General features: G+C 34.1%; 1 pseudogene; it reads right to left on the minus strand.

Annotated features, from left to right (window-relative positions):
- Window positions 1-371: 371 nt before the first annotated feature.
- Window positions 372-13,862, minus strand: LOC132551415 (major facilitator superfamily domain-containing protein 1-like; annotated as a pseudogene).
- Between the last annotated feature and the right edge of the window lie 7,110 nt (window positions 13,863-20,972).

The raw sequence follows: 20,972 nt of genomic DNA on the forward strand, positions 1-20,972 counted from the left end.
GCCGATTAATATTGAATCTATTGTGGCATGTTAACACCAAAGGTTGGGGATGTAGGTGGAACTTAATTGAAAGCGGTCCCTAATGGATTTCTTATAAACGATTACAGTAGAAGAGACGGGGTTGTCCTTTGAAACCGTGTATACTCGACCATAGCCTATATTAGATGGATGCAAGTGTATGTTCCCAGAAAAAAAAATAAACAAACTTGTCAGATTGAAATAATCATTTAATTATACATCCGAGTAATCACACTTATTGATCTATCAATTCGTGAAATGGTAATAAATTTATTACACATTTATTTCACGCTGTGACATCGTGTTGAATTATTAATAACATTTTCGGAATTACTCTGTTTTCTCTTTTTGCGTCATTCATTATTACAAGTTGTTGTCATCGATTCATCGCTCAATTTGTCATCGTCAGAATACTTGCTGGATGGCTGATTCATCGAAATTAAACGTACTGTTTCCTTGTCTGATTGCTGCCATCTGCGTACCCTGGCATTCAGATTTCCAGACTAAAACAGCAAAAACAGGAATAACACGGAGGTTGTATGTAGCTCATTTGGTGACCATTGATAATTCATACCCGGTAAAAAAGCATGTCAGTGACCACTCTTATCGTGTAGAATGGAACAAATTGTAGTGATAAATGTTTTATAGTGAAAAGATAGAAGGATACAAAAAATACTAGTCGTCCAGGTAGAGAAAGGACGTTTACCTTAAAATGTCCACAACAAGTCGCAACGTGAAGGGGAGGATCTAGGCTCTAGTAATGAAATCACAATAGGCAATTCGACAACGAGAAAGAAAACTTTTCAGAGCGAATAGCATGTTTCGCTTATTTAGTCAATAGAAATTTTATTGATATAATGACAATTTCTTACAAACTCGATTGGTTTAGCGTAAGACTGATAAGCTAGAGGCATTTAAATGCAGTAAAAATGACGATAACAGAGATAAAAATAAAGAAATTAAACGCTTTCAAATGAGATTCTGAACAGAATTTAAATTATCCCAAAAATTCTAGTGTTGAGTTTATAATTAATAATAATGATATTCTAGTCATGTGTTTGATTATGGTATATCTGTTACTTGCTTTGATTGGATTAGTGGAAAAGATTGATGTTAATCGATATAAAACAAGAGAATCTTACTTTACAATATAAATATATGTGAGATATCAAAAATACTGAAGGAGAAGACGAAACGTTATCATCTTAAACAATTTATGAGTCAGATGAAAAACTACAACCAACGCCCCTGGAACATTTTAAAGAATGATTAACGGCCAATGGGAAAAGGCTATTTTAAATTAATACAGTCAATATTTTGACACATCTTTGAATCAATAATGAAATCTCTGAAAATACAACTTGTGACTATCATTCAATTGGGAATGCAGCAAGCTTGAAATCATACAGTTAACACAATAAAACATTTGACGGAGAAAACTTCAAGCCATTTCGTCAATGGCCGACCGTTAGGGACTGTTTCGAGATATATATCAACTTCTAGAATAAGATGAAGCCTAAAGTAAAAATGTGATACATAAATCGTCGTTCTCTTTGATATTAATATTCATTGTTATTTACCTTCCGGATATCCAGCAGATTCATCATCATTCCGCAGATCACAGAAATGGCACAAAAGGTTACCAACATAAGGTTAAAATGCTTGTAATTGTGAAGTGCCTCTTCAGTGTCTGTCCTGTAATAGGTATGACAGTGGACATACATGCAGCATATTTTCTATGCAAAATAAAGTATTATGTTGGTAACATAATTTCTGATAAAACTAATCTGAATATTGATACATGTAGCTAATTACACAAAGGTCAACTGGAATAAAGCAATACGACACAATACACACACACCAAGAACACAGATTTAAAACTATTTAAAAGATTGGTCTATGTAAGAAGTCACAAATGCTATGAAGAAGAGGATATCGCCCAAGAAAATACACCAGAGATTTAGAAGTACAAGTATTAGCGTTGGTCAAACAAAAGTTTACCCCCACACTGCTTTATTTGTAGAATGAAAACATAGTGGAAGCATAACTCTGACAAAATTTGAGAAATGGAGGAAAAGCCGCATCAATGGACCTCATCATGTGCTAACTATAACAGCGGAGTTGTAAAATGTAAAGATAATTCTAGGATGGTTTTAAGAAACAGACAGACTGGCAGATATACATTCTTACATCGTTACAAGTTACACAAATGTAAATATATTCATATGCGAAACACTCTTAGTAACAATGGCCTTTCGTTTCATGTCCCAGGAATTAATTTGTATTTTGCTTTTTCAGGGACATTTAGAACAGTTTTGAAAAACGTTACGTATCAGGTTTCGTTTTAACTAGTACATACAAAAATTACAATGTACCTGGAATTTGAAGATTTATAAAAAACTAGTCGACACGCAATACAAAACCTGGAATCCTTGATTTATATTTATAAAACATAATCAAGTGGGACTGGTTTCAGCGAAAATTTCTCATGAAATAATCTGATTTTGTACTTATACTTATTTTGTCATAAACGCTAAGAATGTATCAGCACATTGATGGACTCACTCGCTTTGTCTCTGTAGTATATATCCCGAGATGATGAAGGTAACCGCTAAAAATGCATTCCTCACTAGGTACATTAATCCTCCAAGTGTTCCTACATGAGAGGCGGGACAAAGAATCAAGATGATCTGCCACGATGCCGCCTGGAAACACAAGTTGAACGTCAATATTACTTTGAGAACTCGTTACGCAGTCACAACATTCAAGTGAATGCAATATATCAAGTCCACGTACGTTAATTGGGGAAATATTTCAGCGCTAAAATCAAAGCTACTGTTCATAACGTAATTGATTTTCATTGAAGAGTAGAACAAAATCAAAAGATATAGCCATCATTAAATTATGGTGGATAATTTCACATACTCTGAGATGTTATCATGAAAGACAATGGCCATTGAAAGGTGTAGGAACCTATTTTAGAATGTTTTGATAAAACAGGATCAAACTAGGTTCTACTCCGAAAGAAACCACAGTGGAACGAGTCGTAGCTGCAAATCACAGATAACGACTAGCATTACAGAATACCGCCAATACCTACTTACCGTCAGAGTGCCTAGGCATATTCCATCCGCCAGGGATATGGCTAAAATATTTACAGTTGAACAGAATCCTAGCAAGGCATAGAAACTAACATCAAGGATTGAAAGAACGTTAGCATTATCCCATCACAGTCAATTTTTGTCTGGAAGGAATAAATGTTTGTACTTGGTCAACTACATCTGACCAATACATCATAAAGTTTGACGTTTGTTCAAATTAATGGTAACTTTAGATTATACAAAAAATATTTCTAAGCGAGAGGCAAGACACATTTAACTTCAAGCCAGTGTTAATTCATATTGTTTAAAGTTCTATAACTGATCATGATCATTTAAGGAGAAAATTCCCTTATATGCGAGGTAAGATCATTGAAATAACTAAATCCAATTTTGATTTCTTTTCATAAACATTTCATAGTTCAAGTATAGTAATATCAATATAGGATAAAATGTTAAAGACACCTTCTTAGGTTATCTAATGGCAGTGAAAGGTCATGCAGTACATGTACATACCAGTATAAAACAAATGAAGGGACTTAGCAGGAGAATGGTTGGAGATGCACCGGTGATACGACTCGCATCTGTCATGGTATATCCGTATCGTAGCATCAAGTAGTTACTGAAAATATATAACTTCTGGTATAATGTTATATTAGATTTCTGTCCTGAGGTCTTTCAGCATGAACGTATAATGTTCAACGATCAATGTAAACCTTTTGATAATTATATATATTGGGCCATATGTTAGGGGCCATGGATATCAATTAGAAAATTTTAATCAAAGTCGATTTTTCCTGTTTGTAAAAATATACTTTGTCGTATTCGTTGCAGTGTCTCCTCACACACTCAACTTAACGGTAACCCGGTTTACCCTTGGTACCCTGAACTCAAACAAAACACAAGTTTGCTTTGTCACCTAAAACACGTGTACTACTGATAAATCATACAACTGCTCATACTTTATCTAAAAAGTAGGACGACAAAAATAAACAAATGGTTAAAGATGGCAAGCTTTCGGGATGGTTCAAGGTGATAGGATATACAGGCAAGTAGCTGCATGTTTTCATGTCAGCAATTCTTTTATTTCTCGGGTAATGCTGCGTTTGAACCAAACAAGAAATTTTGACTAGCATTCAAGGGCTGGCAGACTTCGAAAAACTACAGATAGAGAAGATAGACTTCTGTGAAGACAGACATTGCATTGAAGGCATTAACTTATAAAACTGCAATGTGCTAGTGCTGCCCGGACATGGAATATTAGGTCTTGGTGAAGCGTCCTTTGGTATTCAGAAAGCTGGTTTCTACTCTAGCATAAGGCAGGATCCGCATTTGAATACCAATAAATACGACAATACATCATTCACATTCTTGTCGAGACAGCATTTGGTGATGACTTTGTTACTGAGTGGGGATGCTAATTTCTAAGCATTGCCGCACACCTTGACGGAACTTTAAATGGGCAAAGGTATCGTGACTTGATCTGTCGACCTTTAGTTGTTCCACATTTCGGTGCCTATCCTAACACAGACCCCGTCTGAATAAGTAAAAATAAGAAGAGTTCCAGAGGCTTACAGTATTACCAAACATTAAAGGGGTATACATACAAACTTTTGGTTCTAATTTACGTTTGAAAACAACTTTGCGCAATATTTTATTTTTCCTGTATCCCGGGATTCATGAACTTTCCGCAATTACCAAAATTTACAAGTTACGCTACCAATTTGTTTAGTTTGATTTAAGAATAAGCGCCGGGACGCGATATATTCTGTAAAGTTGTGGGCGGCGAAGAAGCAACCAAATCTCGGGCATGCGCATATCGCGCACGTGCTAATAAAGAAGAACACTGTCGCGTTCAGCCATTTTCTGCAGCAGGTGGCTGTGCAACTGTTGTGACTGCGCATGTCCCTCGTGCCAAATCCCGCGATCGGTTTTGATTGCCAGTTCATCAGCAGATTTTTTAATTGCGTAAATAAATGTGTTAGAGTTTCTTTGATTGTTTATAATATTAATGAATATTCTCTTTTAATAATTTTCTAATCGTAGTTTAATTCATTATCCGTTTGAGAGACCTTTCAGTTGGAATGTATACCCCTTTAAGCATTTGTGTGAATATCGCGGACAATACGTCAATGAACGATCCAAAATACCAATAAAATGGAGAATCACTGACTGCATTGTTTCAGAAGTGGACAGATTTCCTCAGAACAAGCTTCGGTGTCCAGCCAATGGTATGAGACGGCGGGCCTAGTCATGGGCCAAGTAAACACAGAGGATATATACATATCAATGTTTTGATTTACTATGGATAACATTATTGTCGATAGATTCAATGGAAACCTCAATTCGCTCCTTACCCTCAATTTGCTTTTGGCTAAAGGTCGAAAATGGAACCGGGAGGAAAACAGACTTCAGCGTGTTAAAAAAGAAAACAACGTATTAACTATTGCAATATCAATTTATGGGAAAAAGATTGGTATCTGCAAAAGGTGAAAATAATATCAGGACTATAACTATTTTTGAATCGTTTTATTTAGTTTTCTTACGAAAGATTGGCTTGCTTGACGTTCCAACAACTGGATGAGAATCCTACATACAGTACAAGCAGCCAGAAGGATCCCGGAAGTTCCCGTAACTCAGTCAGCGTCTACGAGAAAATGCAACAAATCACGGTTTGTCCAAAACATCTACATAACCACTATCATCGTTTATGGTAAGCTAGGAAATGAACTAAACAAAGTAGATACGGAGATTTTGCATGACCGAGAAAAATTAATGAGGTATATCATGATGTTCTGATCCTTAAGATGCAATACGACTCTTCGAAATAAACTTTCCCATCGCTAAACCAAAACAAAAAACCAAAAAAACAAAAAACGATTGATTAATAGAAAATAGTTGTATTTTTATGTTTTAGATTTTTATCTGGTATTTGATCTGAAGCAGCGGTGTCACAACATAATATAAAGATATAAATTTTTACCATTGTTTTGTTTTTATCCTTGTCCTCTGCTGTTATTGATGGTTGTAGGTGTAAAAGGAAAGCTAAGCCGACAGCACATAACATCGATAATCCACAGGATACTGGCCCTGTAGAAGTTATAATACCTAAATCACAAAGACATTTGTGTGAAGGATATTTTGTTTTACGTATTCAGAACTTTCGAAGTCAGTTAATGTCCCTTGTGCTTCACTTTGACCAATCTTTCTAATTAAACCCTCCTCTGTTAGTGGTCTTCTCAGACGTGTTTATATGACAAATGGTATCCTTTACCGTAATGATTGAGGAATAACACACTGCTATGTAAAGCTTGGTGGCTTATGCTTACTCAATAAGAAAGTCATCAAAAATACACTAGAATATCTTAATACCACCTGCTACATACCTAGCCATAACGCAGGCATCAGGCCCAGACAAGTGGCAATATAAGGCGTCACATAGAGACTTATACCCTGTCCGCAATATCCTAATGAGGCAAATGCTAACGCGGTAAATGTGGCTTCTGGAAAACAATGGGCGACAACTCTTGCCTGCACCACTGCGGATAAAATTTGCAACCAGATTAAAATGAACAAATTTAGATAAATTCTTTGTGTTTTAGATTATGACAACTGATTTAGAAAGTACATATAAACATTGTGTTTTATTGGTTTACGTAATCATGATGCGGTTCAAAATAATAATAATAAAAAAAGAAACATAATAACCTGAGACAAACATCGTAACCTGAGACAAACATCGTAACCTGAGACAAATGAGTCTACGTCATATTCTGAACATATCTAGAAATTAAAAAGTGAAATACAGAATAAAATGACAAGGCTGGTAGTAAAACATCTTAGATATGTACAGCGGAGGGACATGTCTCCGAACGCCAACATGCCGTATCCACTCGCCATCAAAATGTACATAGGAGTTGTCACTGGAGCAATGGACATGGATCCCACCGCGAACAGGACTGAGCCTAACATCGACAGTGTACTAAAAAGGACTGCAGAACCTAAAACAAACACAATAATATTGATAGTATTTATGAGAAATTTATATATCATGTTCTTGTCAGAATACCAGGGGTTTGTAACCATTACGGATTCTTTAGATAGGCCACTGACAAGGACTTGGTCATTGTAACACGTGAGCTGTGTAGTTTCATCCATTCAACATTACCGGGAAATACAAGTGAACCGTCGCAGACGTCGGTGCATGACATTACGACGATGATCAATGTCATAATGATATCATATACAAGACAACTAGTTTGTGCACTGAATGGGAAATTGAAAAAGAACAAATTGTTGTAATTGACATTGTAAGGGAATTTGCTTCGATTGACAAATGTTTCCATAGGTAATATCGTCGATGAAGTAAGAGACACTCATCTATACGGAACATATTATCTGATCTGTAACCAAATCATATACAAGACAACTAGTTTGTGCACTGAATGGGAAATTGAAAAAGAACAAATTGTTGTAATTGACATTGTAAGGGAATTTGCTTCGATTGACAAATGTTTCCATAGGTAATATCGTCGATGAAGTAAGAGACACTCATCTATACGGAACATATTATTTTCTTTTGCTTTTTAGGAACCCTTTCTTTCACTGGTTCCTCGTTTAAATGAATATGAATTTTAATTCGGTTGGAATATCAGTATTTCTTTGTTGTTATAGCATGTTCCGTTGAAGAGTCACACCATGATATCTATCATTACCATGATCATTGTCATAATCATTAGGAACCAGGCCTATGACCTTGAAGATTAACAACAAAATCTTAACTGTTCTCCAACATCGTTAGGAACCAAGTCACAGACATTACAGATTGACAACAATAACTCAACTATTCTCTAACATCGTTAGGAACCAAGTCGCGGACATTGCAGATTGACAACAAAATCTCAGCTATTCTCCAACATCGTTAGGAACCATGTTACGGACATTACAGAGTGACATCCAAATCCCGACCATTGTCAAACATCATTAGGAACCATGTCGCGGATATTACCGATTGACAACAAAATCTTAACTATTCTCCAACATCGTTTGGGAACAAAGTCACGGACATTACAGATTGACAACAAAATCTCAACTACTTTCTAACATCGTTAGGGAACCAAGTCACAGACATCACAGATTGACAACAAAAACTCAACTATTCTCTAACATCGTTAGCAACCAAGTCACGGACATTACAGTTTGACAACAAGATCTCAACTATTCTCCAACAACGTTAGGAACCAAGTCAAGGACATTACAAATTGACAACAAAATCTGAACTATTCTCCAACACCCTTAGTAACCAACTCACGGACATTGCAGATCGACAACAAAATCTCAGCTATTCTCCAACATCGTTAGGAACCATGTTACGGACATTACAGAGTGACAACCAAATCCCGACCATTGTTCCGATTGTAAGGAACTGTTGATTGACAAAATCGTATGACTATCGTTTTCACCACTTGGCGGGTAACTATTGAATGATGCAACACTATATTCGGAAACTAAACCTACATGTACATCAAAGTGGTAATTTGGAAGCCTTCCTATAATTAACTACGTCATTTTAACCATAAGATATTAATTAAAAATATTTGGTACGGCGTGCTCTCTTTATAAGGCACTTGTTAAATGCACATTATGCAGCTTTTGTACTTACGACCGTTGCCTAGTTTGTCGAGTATGATCCCTGACGGTAGACACACTGCCACTGATCTGTAACCAAATCATTGAATGATGTTCATTTTAACATGTCATTATAATTAAACATTAAACTATTCACCATTTTGTTATCATAACCAGTTTGTATTTTCACACTATTTTACTCAATATCCCTTGATTAAAACTGCTTGATATATGATAATGGAATAAATGAAAAGGCACAAAAAATGATAAGGAGTTAAACTTGATAGTGACTTTTAACCTTGACTGCTTACTGCTGTAAATAATCTGGTGAAGAACTTGTAAATTGATGTTGTGATAGCGTGACTATGCAGTTAATCTGATCTGTTTCCTTTGGATATATTGTACACAAATTTTATGCGACGATGCACACATGTTTCTGTAGATTGGTTTACTTCATACATTCTCTGAAGGTAATATTAATGTAAACTGTAACAGGATGGAAAGGATTTCAGCCATATTGTAAAGCTCGCTAACAATTCTATGGTTTTCTACTTATTATATTCTGTTTAAAAAGTCCAAGAATATGAAACCCTTGATGAAGTACAAAAAATCCAATTGAACGCAATGCTATTATTATTGTCCGACAGAATTTGCTCACAAAGTTTTTTTTTTTTTTTTGTATTTAGATTAAAAACGTATTAATTGCAAAAAAAGTTAAAACATATCTTGTTTACATTACAGCAGAAAGATAAAAGTACCGCTCTAAACTGACCATACTGAAAGTGTTATCTTGAAAGGGATATTTTTAAGTCATGCCTATACTGGAGATGTACTTGGTAGTGTGAAGCGTTTTAAACAAAGTCATAGTTCCTAATGCTTCAATAGTGCAATATCCAATAATTAAGGAAGGTTGAAATCTTTCGTAATAATTGTTATTATTGTTATTGACTAGAACCGGTGCATAAGTTCATAAATGATATGGTGGGCAATAGAACTGATGCTAATGTATTTAGTATATCATTATCATACCTTTGAATAATAATATGACAAGTGGATATGTTTTTATATATGTCTTGCATCTCTTCCGGCTTAATGTCTGATGTGTTCATACACTATGGACCACATGACCAGTACACTACTGAGTGTATAAAGGACATGATGCTGATAAATAGGCATTATTTTTAATAAATTCCCAAAAAGAAACTGCTCAGATTATGACTGGAATCAATATAGACTATAAATGACCTAATATGGAAATTGTCTCCCTTACACCAAATGATATAGATAGCTTAGCTATGGTATAATATGATATGCATATATGTAATCAAATAGGCTCATCGTGATGTCTATTCGTTTGATACGGAAAATGTCAATATATTCATTAAGCTTGAAACTGAAATGGTACAACAGCAAAATTATAAAGATTTAAGTGCTACACACTAGGAAAACCTGAGCATAAAATTTTACTTAAATTGATACTGATTTTATTGTAGAGCTCTTTTTTTAATGAATATCGAATATTAGATATTAAAACAGCTACTGTTTGTCCTTCAACATAAGACGTGTATAGATTTTTTTTATCAATAATGGAAAACGAAATAAAGTATTTGGTTTTACATACAGGAATTCTAAATGTGAAAAAAAAATTAAAACTTTTCATCAATGATTTGCAAAAAATATTTAAAACTTAATTAGAAAATTTACATAATGTAGTATAGTTGGCAAAACATTAAATACAAACACAATGATGAAAACAACAACAATGATGATATACTGTATGTCACAGAGCTACAGAGCCATTCCAATAAGAACTAATGTACTAATAGATTCTTCTTAATTTTTCTCAATCAATAAGCTTTTCTTTTTTATTTCACTTCAGAGTTGTTGTTAAACTTTGTTGTATTGCCTATCTGAATACGTGATAAAATGTAGGTTTATTTTTCCGTGAGATAATTAGTTTGATGTAAATTTGATGTGTTGCTTCATACAAGATGCAATCTAAGTTTTTGTTGAACGTTGAATTATCTTACTTACATAAATGAATCACTAAACCTTGGTTTTTCTTAATTATCATTATTTTTCATTTTTTATGTTATAACTTAATCTAAAATCTATTTCTTGGCATAATACATATAACATTTTGTCTTGAGAGAAACCTGGAAAATAAGCCTTTAATTGTGCAAACAATAAACAGTATTGCAGGAAGAGAACAACGATATAATTGACAAAATATTGATACGAGGTAAATATTTTGATATTAAGACTCTCGTTATAGTTACACATTGCATCACATACTTACGCCCATCTTGTTACGGAGAAGAGTAGGTTATAACGGACTTCTCCGAGGGCAAGACACACTTTACAGTTAATATGGTGTCCCGTATTGTTTGCTCCTGTGTTGGAATACTGTAAATAAATTGACAAAATATTTTTGTACTAAACTTTGTCAACATATTCCTAATATAATGACCAGTACAAAGGGTATTGTCACTGACACACGGAGTGTACGAGATGGTATGGAATCTATCGACTTTTTTGGCTGTGTTAAAATCATATATACACTAAGGTGGACAAGATGGTAAAAAGTTAATGTTAATATTCGTACATTTGCTTCTGAGAAACTTTGTGGTGATACTTTTTCTATACCACAAATAGATGTTTCCTTTGATGTTAAGTACTTCAAGGCGTTAGACAGTAGAGCAGCTACTGGTTTAGATAACGTTAGTACCTTATTTTTGAAACACTGTATTGATAATGTGGCTCCAGTTTTGTGTAAAATTATGAATCATTGCATTGAAACTTGCACATTTCCTTCTGTATGGAAAAAATGCAAAAGTATGTCCACTTTTTAAAAAGGGTGAAAAAGAACTAGTTTCTAATTACAGACCAATATCTGTGCTTCCAGTGTTATCAAAATGTCTTGAGAGGCATGTTCATATCCATTTTTATGACTTTTTAACAAAATATAACTTGTTGTTAGAAAAACAGTCAGGTTTCAGACCTCGTCACTCATGCCAAACAGCCTTAACTAACATTACAAACTCGTGGTATGAAGCCATTGATAAAGGTTTTCTTACAGGTATTCTATTCCATGATTTTCCCAAGGCGTTTGACTTGGTCAACCACAAAGTCTTATTACAAAAGCTACAATCTTATGGCTGTTCTGACAATGCATTAACATTTTTCAAATCTTTCCTTCTTGATCGTTTTCAAACTAGAAATTTTAAGAGTACATTAAGTGATAGTCAGCAGCTTACTGTTGGCGTACCTCAGGGACCATTGATGTTCATTTTGTACGTTAATGATTATTCTCTATTGAACAAACACTGTACCTCCAATATGTATGCTGACGATACCTCAGTTGAGTGCAGTGATAAGTCCATTGATGTTATAAGTGACAAACTGTGTATAAGTACTGAGAAAACAAAATCCATGTTGATTGGCAATTACCAACGTAAGAGCAGACAAAGTCGGCAATTAAATATTGTGTCACTGTAGATGATTGTTTGTCTTGAAATACCCAAGTTAACATTGTGTACAAAAAACTGTCTTTTTATATTTTTTAAATGAAACGTTTGAGAGTGTTCCTTAGCCAGTCTTCCTGTTTAACATACTTTTAACTGTTTTGTAAATCCACACTTTAACTATTGTGTACATATCTGGGGCAATACTTCACATAATAATATAGCCAAGCTAGGAAAACTCCAGAAAAGAGCTGCTAGGATTATCTTGAAGTGTGATTTCAATACGTCGTCCAGTGACATGTATAAGAAGCTGAACTGGTTACCTTTTACAAAGAGAGTGATGTACAACCAATCAGTTTTAATGTACAAGGTTTTACATGGTCTGGCTCCCCAGTATCTGTACAATTTTAGGTATACTGATGTCCAGTCCAGATTTACTAGATCATCATCTAATAACATATTCTATCTACCTGCTTTTAAGACTGCATTGTATAAGAAATCTTTTACCTATCAGGGACAATATACCTGGAATATTTTACCAGATTCCGTGAGAAACGCATCATCACTTTTATCTTTTAAACAAAGTGCCAAAAAGTTTTTTATGGACTCCTCTTAATTTGCTGTGGATTCTTTAACTGATGCACTTTTTTCTTAAATGTTTCTCTATTTTATGTACATTTTGTAATTATTGTACATTTTATGTATACTTGACCAGAAGGTAGACGAGTCTTTGACTCATTCTGTTATCAAAAATAAATAAAGACTTTTATTATTATTATTATTATTATTTTAAAACGTGCACAAAATAATAATTCAACTTCACCATACTTACATGGCTATTCATCAGTTCATTCTGAAGACCAACTGGGATTTCTAAGAAAAAATAAACTCCAAACACCATAAAACTGTTACAGAGTAACATCCCGTAACGCCAACATGCTGAAAATAGAAATGAAATGTCAGCTGTTTGAATTAAACATATCTTATTGAAAATCATTTACGAATGGATCGGGCACTAGTTATTACAACTTATGATAGCTCTTCTCATTTTTTCCTCAAATTAATTAATAACAAGTACTGTTTCCTGATTTGATGAAGTGCTGGACATGTGAAAATATTTCAGAATTATTTTCAAGAGACACATAATCATTTATATACATTAACATGTCTGAATCACATGGTGCAGGTAAATCGATAGCGATCATCAGATGGTGGGCTATTCAAGAGGCCTTGTGTCCGTGGTCCGTCCGCCAGTAAATTATCTTTATTATCGCTTTTTCTTAAGTGCCGAGTGAATCGTTCTCAAATTGCATATACAGGTCCCCATTGTTTCCTAGTTGTGCCCGTTTGATTTTTGGACTTATCAAAAAAGAAAATGGCTGAAAGAATGGCCATGTTGGATTTTGACTTTGAAAGATTATTATAACGTTTTCTTGAGATATACGTGATGGATCTTTCTTAAATTTCATATGTATGTTTTCCTTGATCCCTAGTTGTGCATGTTTGGTTTTGGTACTGATCAGAAAAAAATGCCACACAAGTGGCCATCTTGGAGTTTGATTTCGATAGACTTGTATAGATCCTTTATGTCCCTAGTTGTACCTGTTTGAGTATGGGATTGCTCAGCAAAACAAAATGGCTTACAGGTAGTCATCTTGGATTTCGTCTTGTCAAGATTGTTATTGCTATTTCCAAATTTCCAAAGAAGTACTGAATGGATATCTGTCAAATTTCATACGTATGTTCCCTTTGGTCTCTCCTTCTGGTCATTTGATTTTGGGACTGACCAGAAGGAACAAAAAGGCTTCCAGACAGCCATCATTAAATTAAGGTTCGATAAATTCTTAACAGAGCATCTTGTTTTAATATGATTTTCTATTTTTACAATACATTATTTTTTTCGTAACTTAAGTTCAAATGATTCTCTATACAATCCCCCATTTGACACCAGAGCTTAATGTAACTCCTAGATGCCTATGACTGTCTGTCAAATCTAAAACGTTAAAATCGAACTCTAGCAATGCATCTATTTCTCTTCTATTAGTAATAGTTTGTTATATACAATGGCATCTATATATATGTACACAGGTATGAGTGTAAGCCATGTCAATAGCTGAATTAAGTGCAGGCCGGAGAGTCTTCATCAGAACAAAATACAGCCGCCGGAAGCGATTTCATTTGTATTACTTTGGTAAAGAAGAAATTAGGAGTTTTGAACTTTGAAAAATTAGCTCCCTGACCAAGTCTTAAATATCAAACACGGATATTTTACAAAAATAATATGAATTTTTTTTGACCATTGCAGATTTCGATAGGCAATTATATAAAAAAGAAACAAAAGAACACGGAGATACATGCAAAGCTGACAACAATGGTTAAAAAGCAGATATTTTAGTTTCATTATAAAAGTTGTGAGAGCGAAACCTTTTTTTCGTTCAGACAAAGGCTTAGCGAGGCATACCATCCCGGGGTGTATTGGTAATCTGGCACCAGGCGTTGAATGTCAGAGAGATTAGAAGTCTACAATTTTTGGGAGTCGTGTTTTTTTTTTTTTTTTTTTTTGTAAAAAATCGCCCGTCCGTTGTTCGAAATGATTGATTTTTTTTCTCAGATGACGCAATTTATTAAGTGCAATGGTATGTCGTTTTTTTCGTCAATATTTCTACGATTAGTCTACTGTAGGCGTTGCTCCGGAGGTGATGATTTGCCAAAGGACATGGCATCTTGAAATGGCGTTCACAGTGATCTTTATATCGAAGGATTTTTCACAAATACAGAATACTGAATTCAAGGCGTCAAATAATTAACTAATAACCAAAGACGTTGACCCGTCCGGAACACCTGGTCTTACTTATTCTCCTTGTACTTTTTCGAGTCTCGATGTAAATCTTTCTATTGTTCATATTTTGTCTTGGTTTTATTTAATCTGAGTTTGAATTATGATTAAATGTGGACCTTCAGCAAACAAACAAAAAATAGTCTGTACACGTGGTGCAGGTACAGTTAGGAAATTTAAGCAAGTACGTCTGGAGTACTGCTCCTATTCTTTAACATTGTTTTCATGCTCGATATTTTCTTTTTCTAATCGCTCAATTTTTACATTCAAAACATTGTTAATTCCCGCATCGAAGCCTTTAGGACAAGTTCACTTGCTGAGTACTTTGAGGCTTAAATCTGACACTCAGAAACACGTTTTCTAATTAAGGCACCGTCACTGATTCGAGAAAAGAAACATGTTTTTCAATCAATTGCTTTGTCTCGTCGAGTCTTTTGGATAATAGACTCCATCGTACTGGCTACTGGCTGGACCAAATTTGAATAGGTTGGTTGATGAAATGAGGAATGAAAATTGTCTGATGAAATGAGTCATTTATTGATGACGCAATAAGGCTTGTTTGGAAGAATGATTTCTTGGGGTCGGTCTCGACTGATGGGTCAGCAAATAAACTTTTCATGTTTGAGCGATGCGAACATTAGCGCCTGTTCCCTTGTTATCGATAAAGATAGTCTAGAGGTCGTTTGGTTCATAATCGATGGCTAGGTATACAATTGATGAGTGTGTACTTGTGTAGTAATGTAAACAAGAGACCATATGGATATCCATGACTATCTGATAAAGATATTGACCCTACTTACAAAAAGACCTGAAGATTTTGAGAGTTGTATTTCCTTCACTATTCAAAACAAATGTCAATTACGTGTTATGACTGACGATACGAAAATGTTATGATAGTGTTAGCATACAATAGTCTGGATTTTGATATTTTCATGTAAAGATAATCCTAGTACAAGACAGAATTTTTCATATATAATTTATTATTATCATATTATCTCCGAAGCATTATAAACTGGCTGATGTATATGTATCAGACGAGGATAATATAGGACAGGTTAATAAAAAAAAGAATCATTTGGATCTACATACATAGCTGAAAAGGATGCATTGTGTTAATTTATAAATATTTGATTGTTTTAACACAATTTGTTTTGACTCCTGCCCTTTACGGCCCTCGAACTCACTATCTCCGGCACCAAATGGTCTCGCCAACAAATTCTACAGCTGCCTTACAATTGCACCACACTGACATCCCCAAAAATGGATGTATGGAAGTTGCAGTGAATAGACAAGTAAACAATATCGACATGATCGTAGACACAAATTGTCTAGTATGTTATATGAACACTAGATCACAATGTATATATGAAAATTTATCTGAACAAACATCATAAGCGGTCCAATTACGACAATTAATGACACGTTCTGGTATCCCTTTCTAAATTAATAGATGACGAACCAAACAAAAATACACTTTGATTTCACGCGTCACGGCAACTCAAATCATTCATATATACTAGTCTAAGAAAAGGAGGCTGGGAAAACCTATGATTATGTTGTCATGTTGGCATTTTCTTGTTTATTTTTGCGGACGTTTGTGTGCGAGAGAGACGGGACATTGTGAACTAAGCACATCATTATATCATTTTAGAATAAAATATAGAATTTTGAACTATTGCTACTAAAACTTTTAAATAAAAATAACATTCGTACTTTTTCAAAGTTTAAAAACATACATTCCGAGCTCAAAACAGGCATAATCACACCCCTATCTACGACAATAGAATAGAAAAGACACCAATTGTTTTCTTCCATACCATCAATATATGTCGGTTTTTTCTTCACAACGACAAACACGTTTAAATAAGATAAAGATCAGCCTATTGGAGGATAGTGTTAAGTACCTATATTTCATGGATCGATGATAAAGATATGTAGCCACGAGCACTGTACACTACTGTAGTAAGTAAAAAAATACCCTTATCATTAAAAAACATAGTAAGTAAGAATATCCTACCTCCCTTTTCGACACAGTTATCAAATGTAATAGTGTAAGTGTATGAAAAATTTCCTGGAGATGGAACGTTGTAAATATTATCTGAACATCGTTTCTTTTGTTTGTTCACTGGAATAGAATGGCCCATATATATCTCCTATCTGTAGAATGTAGATCCTTAAATGAACCTTGAAATGCTAATAAAGATTATGATATTAACCTTACTTTACATCCTAATTTAATAACACTCGAATTAAAAAAGTAAACTAATTTAGTTTGCCATTATTCCCAGGAAACAAAAATATCTAGCTGTCGTTAGTAACTTGTGTTATACAGTGACTTACCGGGAAGGAAAAGTGTTCGTTTACGATATAAAATGCAGGGTAAATAAATGAGAAATATTTTGTATTTCAGTTCTTTGCATGCATGTATATATGTGATATAATGGTATACAAGTAAGATAAAGTCATATTTGTGAAGTTCCAGCTATAACCTCTGATGGTTTGAGGGTAGTGGTGACATGTACCCTATAAAAACCATAAATACAGTCCTGTGTGGACACGAAAACTATATATACAGTCCTATGTAGGCAAGACAACTATCTATTAGTCCTCTTTGGGACAATCAATCGCTGAAAAGTTCAACGTAATATGTCTGATGCCAAGCTGCATAACATTCAAATTCTGAGTTTGGAATGTCGTTACATCGGATTTTCTGTCAATTTCATACACATGTATTAACATTATACCGTACGGAATAAGTAAGATTCACATTCTCACCCCATATAACAACACACAAGTGAATATAGTATTACTTTAGTATGTTATATCTATAACCTATATCGAAGCAAACATTCGTCTTTATTAGTAAGGTAAAATGTAGGCTTTCACCGACATTATGACACGAAATTACTGTTAAAATAAAAAGAAATAAGTGGAAAATCAACATCGAAGGATCATGAGTCTGCGAATTCACGTGTTCTTAGTTTTAACATCTGTTACTCTTCTGTAATTACTTTTTGGTATTGCATATACTATAATTACACCAATGTTATGTTGAATATATTCTATAATTTCGGCTGCTCAGTTTTGAAGGCATAAAGGTGTTTTATAACAGAGGTACACGGTAAACAAAGGTTAATGTACAGACACATGACGGCACGTGTATTCAGTTGAATGCGTACTTATGTCGTAACGTAAACAAGAGACCATTTGGATATCCGGGATTATCTGATAAAGATATTGACCCTACATACAATTCAGCAGTAAACTCATATAGACTAAATTACTTGAAGATTTTGAGAGTTGTATTTCCTTCACTATTCAAAACAAATATCAATTACGTGTTTTGACTAACGATACGAAAATATTACAAAAGCGTTAGCATACAATAGTCTGGATTTTGATATTTTCATGTAAAAATATTCCTAGTACAAGACAGAATTTTTCATACATAATTTATTATTATAGTATTATCTCCGAAGCATTATAAACTGGCTGATGTATATATATCAAACGCGGATAATATAGGACAGGTTAATAAAAAAACAATTATTCGTATCTCCATACATAGCTGTAAAGGATGCATTGTGTTGATTATAAATATTTGATTGTTTTAACACAATTTGTTTTGACTCCTGCCCTTTACGGCCCTCGAACTCACTATCTCCGGCACCAAATGGTCTCGCCAACAAATTCTACAGCTGCCTTACAATTGCACCACACTGACATCCCCAAAAATGGATGTATGGAAGTTGCAGTGAATAGACAAGTAAACAATATCGACATGATCGTAGACAAAAATTGTCTAGTATGTTATATGAACACTAGATCACAATGTATATATGAAAATTGATCTGAACAAATATCATACGAGGTCCAATTACGACAATTAATGACACGTTCTGGTATCCCTTTCTAAATTAATAGATGACGAACCAAACAAAAATACACTTTGATTTCACGCGTCACGGCAACTCAAATCATGCATATATACTAGTCTAAGAAAAGGAGGCTGGGAAAACCTATGATTATGTTGTCATGTTGGCATTTTCTTGTTTATTTTTGCGGACGTCTGTGTGCGAGAGAGACGGGACATTGTGAACTAAGCACATCATTATATTATTTTAGAATAAAATGTAGAATTTTGAACTATTGCTACTAAAACTTTTAAATAAAAATAACATTCGTACTTTTTCAAAGTTTAAAAACACACATTCCGAGCTCAAAACAGGCATAATCACACCCCTATCTACGACAATAGAATAGAAAAGACACCAATTGTTGTCTTTTTTACCATCAATATATGTAGGTTTTTTCTTCACAACGACAAACACGTTTAAATAAGATAAAGATCAGCCTATTGGAGGATAGTGTTAAGTACCTAAATTTCATGGATCGATGATAAAGATATGTAGCCACGAACACAGTACACTACTGTAGTAAGTAAAAAAAATACCCTTATCATTAAAAAACATAGTAAGTAAGAATATCCTACCTCCCTTTTCGACACAGTTATCAAATGTAATAGTGTAAGTGTATGAAAAATTTCCTGGAGATGGAACGTTGTAAATATTATCTGAACATCGTTTCTTTTGTTTGTTCACTGGAATAGAATGGCTCATATATATCTCCTATCTGTAGAATGTAGATCCTTAAAGGAACTTTGAAATGCAAATAAAAATTATGATATTAACCTTACTTTAGATCATAATTTAATAACACTCGAATTAAAAAAGTAAACTAATTAAGTTCGCCATTATTCCCAGGAAACAAAAATATCTAGCTGTCGTTAGTAACTTATTTTGTTTTGTGTCATAGAGTGACTTACCGGGAGCGGCGCGCGCTTGAGACACACTTGATTCTTTCAACATCTCTCCAATAGCAAGATCATCCAAGGCCCCCCTCGGCTGTCTAACTTATCGCTATATCATCTACTGAGTGAAAACGATGGGAAGTAACTCTGGGAGATCAGAACGTAACATGATTTGCTTAAAAAAAAGATATCTAGTAAACATAACGTCTTTAATTATACTCACAATGTACACATTAACTTGTCACATCACTCATCACTACAACAATTCACAGACATCCGTTGGTCATTAACTTCGCCCTTTATAGGTTTTAAACAAGATTTCGGCATAATCTTCTACATATGTAGATTTCCTCGCCGTTTATTTACTTTACAACTAACTGTAACTACTCCCCACTACATTGTATCGAGAATGTATTTATTTTAGTTACTTTACAACTAACTTTAACTACTCCCCACTACATTGTATCGGGAATGTATTTATTTTAGTTACTTTACAACTAATTCTAACTACTCCCCACTACATTGTATCGAGAATGTATTTATTTTAGTTACTTTACAACTAACTTTAACTACTCCCCACTACATTGTATCGGGAATGTATTTATTTTAGTTACTTTACAACTAACTGTAACTACTCCCCACTACATTGTATCGAGAATGTATTTATTTTAGTTACTTTACAACTAACTTTAACTACTCTCCACTACATTGTATCGAGAATGCGTTGATTTTCACAACTAATGTATTGATCTACATTACTTTAGAATTAACCAGGAATTTTTCTCTACGAAGTTTAAACTACCGGTAAATAAAGCATGGTCCGAAACTTTAATTTTTGAGCATTGTGTGGATGCAGAAGTTCAGAGATAGAGGTAAGTAGCACGTGGTTTAGAGCTTCAATTTATCGATTTTTATATAGATTGATTGGAAACTGCTATTCAGATCTATCGGTAACTGATTGATATCGATTGATTTAATCATCGATTTGATCTTGATTGATTAGATGATAATTTTTGTTGATCGGGAATTGCAACTTACTCATGGAGTCATTGACTCAATCAGTCTCATTAATACTAGGAAGTTGTAGCAAAACATATGCCTTCAATAAATCTATTGAG

This window comes from Ylistrum balloti, unplaced genomic scaffold (genome assembly GCF_031769215.1).
Source record: "Ylistrum balloti isolate Yb309-2 unplaced genomic scaffold, AGI_CSIRO_Ybal_v1 Utg370196, whole genome shotgun sequence".
NCBI lineage: Eukaryota > Metazoa > Mollusca > Bivalvia > Pectinida > Pectinidae > Ylistrum > Ylistrum balloti.